The sequence below is a fragment of the Macaca fascicularis genome, chromosome 8, assembly GCF_037993035.2.
Source record: "Macaca fascicularis isolate 582-1 chromosome 8, T2T-MFA8v1.1".
Taxonomy (NCBI): Eukaryota; Metazoa; Chordata; class Mammalia; order Primates; family Cercopithecidae; genus Macaca; species Macaca fascicularis.
Window position 1 is genome coordinate 120,631,178 of NC_088382.1, and position 5,565 is coordinate 120,636,742.

The following is a 5,565-nucleotide window of genomic DNA, read 5'->3' on the forward strand; positions in this document are numbered from 1 at the left end:
TGTGAAAGCACATTTCAGAGCCGACATTCAGTTTATAGAGAAATTTTACTGAGTCTACAAGCTCCTATTTGTTTGCATTCTCCTTTAAAAGGTTCTTTGTGGTTTAGTTTGAAAGTCTTTCCCTCTCCCCCAACCGCACAGAAATTTTATATTTATTCATATAAAAAATCTGGGATCTTTTAAATTGCTATTAACATATTAGGCCTGGATTGGCCATGAAAATGTTTCAATTCAAGCCTAAACCAAAATGAGACTAGCCAGTGGCCTCAAATTCTCAGCAGAGATGTTTTTTCTTTCAATAAACAATAATGTGATGGGAAAAATTTCCTTGACATTTGTCTGTGTGGGCCAGAATTTCATATCCAGTTTATACATTTTGAGCATATAGACTTATTATTTTTGACATTTATGCAGTGATTTTTCAGATCTGCATGGGTCCAAGTCCCCCTATCCACTCCCATCTCACATCATTTGCCAAGCTGTCTTGAAAACCAAAACTCTCAATCTGCTTGTATTGGTAATGATCGCAGGACAGCTAGTTACTTCAAAGCTTATGTCTTTCACTGAGAGCAAATGATTTACTTCGTTTTCTTTCAAGCACAGTCTTCTATTTTAAAATATAAGATTCTGGAATATGTATCTAGAATTTTTTAGTTTAGTATTTATGTATTTAATTTAGATAAGAGACTTATTTATTTCAGGGTACCTAGTCTGCCATTTTGCTAGGAGAGAAATCTTTGTAGGGAGAATTGTCCCAATATAATTGCTTATAAAATATTAACAGGAAAACACCACATACAATGTGTTTGCATGCATGCATGTGTGTATAGTATGTCACTTAGGTAAAGTTACATATATATGTATGTAGGCATACATGCACATATGTGTCTGTTTGAATGTGTCTGTGTATGTGTATGCATATGTATATGCCTATATGTATGCAAAATTGACATTGGATATATATTTCCAATAAATATAAGCATGTGTGTATGTGTGTATATACATAGCTATGTGTATATTTAAAAAATGTATTTTATCAATCTATAAAATATATTTTGCCATTGTGCTGAGATGTTTAGTGATTTTATATTCCTATTTCTTCTGTTAATCATCTTGAAAATATATAAAGCTAATGTTCATTAGTTTACACTAAAATGTAGGTTATTTAAAAACAAAAAAGTAGATTTTTCTAATCTTTTCAAACTGCAATTTACCCTTCTGTCCTAAAAACTCAAATAATACTTTAGACTTTGATTTTTTTTTTTTTTTTTTTTTGAGTTAGGGTCATATTATGTGGCCCAGGCTAGAGTACAGTGGCTGTTCACAGGTGCATTAACAGGGCTTTGCAGTCTCCAACTCCTGGGCTCAAGTGATTCTCCTGCCTCAGCCTCTGAGGGAACTGGGACTACAGGCACATGCCACCGCTTGTGGTTTTGTTTTATGTATAGGTCTTTATCTGCTTGTAGATAATATTCTCTTTAATGATGCCATTCATGTTTGTTCCATCTTTTTGATTTATAGGAGCTAATAAAATGCAATTCTTTAAATAATATTACACAAAAGAAAGAGGTAGTTTAGACAAAAATCCTCATAGCCATTTTAGCAATATTGACTCTATGAAAAAGCCAATTTGATGTACTCACAGAAGTTTACATAAGAAATCTTGAGAAAATATGTGTAATCATCTTTATAAAATAGCTCCACATTAATAATAGAAAATTTTAGAAAATATTATATCATTTTTAAATATTAAAACTTTTTTTGAGTTTTGTGTTTCTATCTTAAACTTAGAAATAATGATGATTTGCCTCTAATTAAAAAACAGGACTACTAAACAACTATTGAAAATAGTATATCATCTGTTTTGAGATTTACACCACTCATCTTAGTTCTTAAAAGCTGTGATCTGAACTGAAAATGCTCTGAGTCTTTGGTGTTACGTGTCACCTGTTTGATTCAGCTAGTCTTCAAATTATAGTCCTAAGTATCCTAGCTCTATCTAATTATACTTCAAGTACAAAAGGAGACTATTCAGTTCTCTAAGTTACAAAAAAGATTTCAAGAAATTTCTACCTAATAAAGTAACCATTACAAAGGCACAATATAAAAAGGAAAATTTTAAAGCAAAGGGACACCAACAAAGAAATATTGACATAATAACATATTGGATATTTGCTTTTTGAGTGTCAATTGCTGCTTAATGCAATTCTACCTAATTATGATTTTTAAGGTTACATCAAATGTTACAATCATGAAACCACTTCAGTTACTTATGTTTAACTTTTTTCCAAATGCTTTTCCACGCAGTCATTTATTATGATTATCATGTTAAAAATAACATTAACATCAATTTCAGTTGAATGCATACTTTACCTTAATCCTTATGTATATTCTTGAAGTAGTCTTTATTATTAGTGTTTTCCACATAACATTGAAACACAGTCATACACCTAATGTGACAGAACCAAGAATTGACCACAAATCTATCTCCATACCTGTGCCAATTGTCATCAGAGGAAATTAATTTACTAGTAATTTTCCTGAAAATGTTTTACTTAACATTTTATGCCTTTTATTACTATTTCCTCAAAATTAAATGGCATATTTTTTGGCAAACTACCTTGTAAGTTAGTCATTTGTTTTCTTCATTTTTTTTTCATAAAAATTTAAAAAGCAACATTGTAGATCTTTCACTACCTGATTTCAATACTTACTATAGACACAGTCTGTTTTAGTTCATTGGTGTTGCTATAAAGAAATAACTGAGGCTGGGTAATTTATATTAAAAAAAGTTTATTTGGCTCATGGTCCTGCAAGTTATACAATAATCATTATACAAGCAACTATTTCTGGTGAGGAGTTCAGGAAGTTTCTACTCATTATGGAAGAAGAAAGACAGCAGGCATTATATGGCAAGAGAGGAAGAAAGAGGGAGGGAAAGGAAGTGCCAGCCTCTTTATAACAATCAGTTCTCACAGAAATTGACAGAATGGAAACTCACTTGTTACCAGGAAGAAGAGAAAGGCACCAAGCCATTCTTGAAGGATCCAGCTTCAAACCCAAATACCTCCCACTAAGTCCCACCTGTAATATTAGCAATGAATTTTCACATAAGATTTGGAGGAGGCAAATATCCAAACTATATCACTGTCTGAAAACAAAACCAAACCAAACAAAAACAAAACCAATACAAAATACAACAATTCCAAGAGTTTGACGCCATCCTGGGCAAAATATTGAGACCCTGTCTAAAACAAAAAATGTGTAAAAATAATAAAAAAAAGAATAGACATATAAACTAAGTTGTATATAAAAAGTATAATAAAGAAATCAGAAACAGACATACACAAATAAGTCAACTGTTTTATAAAAATGCAAAAAGACAATTCAGTGGAGAAATAATAGCATATTCAAAAATGGTGCTGAAATAATTAGACAGCCCTATGCAAAATGGCAGTACTACATAGACTTTACCATTTGCAGGAAATTAGCTCAAAATGGAACATAAATCTAAACATAAACAGTAAAACTGTAAACTTCTAGGACCTAACATAGAAGAATATTTATATACCTTGGGTGTGGTAATAAATTTGAATTACAACACCCAAAGCATAATTTGTGAAAAAAAAAGATAAGTTAGAATTCATTAAAATTATACTTGTGCTCAATGAAAAGCACTGTAAAGAGAATGAAAAAAGTCAGAAATGGGGAGAAAATATTTGCAAAATACATATTTGATAAAGAATTTTTATCCAAAGTATACAAAAAAAAACTCTTTAAACTCATCAATAAAACAACAAACTAACTTAAAAAATGGACTATCATCTGGCCAAATAACTCACCAAAGAAGCTTTACATATGGCAAATAAACATACAAAAGGATGCTCAAACTCTGTTGTCATGAGGGAAATGCATATTAAAACGTGAATGGGGTATCAGTACACAATTATTTCAATGACCAAAATCTTGCAAACTAGCAAGATTATGCCATAGATGATATGCCAAGATGCCATAGATGTGCCAAGATGCCATAGCAAACTGACAAGAATAAAGAGGCACAGGGAATTCTCCTATGTGGTACAGCCACTTTGGAAAATAATTTATCGGTTTCTTACACAGCTGAATGTCATCTTACCATAAGATCCAGCAACTGTGCTCTTAAGTATTTAGCCGACTTTTAAAACCATACGTGCATACAAAATCATGCACATGACTATTTATAGATTTTATTTAAAATCTAACCCAAACTGAAGGCAAGTAGTATCTCCAATAAGTCTGTCAATAAGTGAATGCATGTACAAACACTGGTTCATTCGTACAATAGGGTACTATCCAAGGATAGAAAGGAATGTGCTGTCAATCCATACAAAGACAGAGGTGAATCCTAAGTGTATATATGTAGGTGACAGAAACTCTGAAAAGACTGATACTATAATATGCCATTTATATGACATTCTGGAAAAGAAAAACTACAGAGACAGTAAGAAGTCAATGGCTACTAGAGTTTGAGAAGAGGGAGTTTGAATACATAAAACACAGGGAATGTCATAGCATTGTGCAACTATTTCTTGTGATGCTGCGATAGCAGAAAATGACACTATACATTTATTAACACCAATTGAAATTTATGACAAAATAGTGAATTACAATACAAACAGTAAAACCTAACATATGAAGATTTTTTTTAAAAGTTAGGAAGTTGGAACTTCCCAGGGTGAAATGTAAAATGTGACAAAATAATTTAACTGTTTTACAAATTTAGCAAACAACTTCACTGAAGCGTGGTATGGGGAGATGTTAACCTGAGCAACTTTGATGAGTGGCATATGAAAAATTACAGCTGAAAGGAACTATTCATAAGCACTATACTCTATTCTATAAAGTTGTGTCTTACAGGGGAATGAGTTAACAATTCTGGAGCCAATATACAAGAATACAAAAAGTGAACAGTTAAGTAAATGGATCGCAGATGGCAGAAACCGGATTTCTTTTTTTTTTTTTTTTTTTTTTTGAGACGGAGTCTCGCTCTGTCGCCCAGGCTGGAGTGCAGTGGCCGGATCTCAGCTCACTGAAAGCTCCGCCTCCCGGATTCACGCCATTCTTCTGCCTCAGCCTCCCGAGTAGCTGGGACTACAGGCGCCCGCCACTTCGCCCGGCTAGTTTTTTGTATTTTTTAGTAGAGACGGGGTTTCACCGTGTCAGCCAGGATGGTCTCGATCTCCTGACCTGGTGATCCGCCCGTCTCGGCCTCCCAAAGTGCTGGGATTACAGGCTTGAGCCACCGCGCCCGGCCTGAAACCGGATTTCTTACAGTTTGAATGTTGGATTACAGATAAGCAGTAAGAGGAGACTGGGATGATGTATGTGGTAATGAATTAGCTCAATAATGATACAGTAGTTACATGCAGGAAAACGAATAGATCTGTATCCAAATAGAGGTTGATATACACACCTGTATAAATTTTTGCTTTGCCAGCTAACAGGCCTAGGAACAATCAACAACAATCAATAAACAACAATCAATAAACAGAAAAGTAAATAAAATGCAAAGTACCTGTGAAGAAA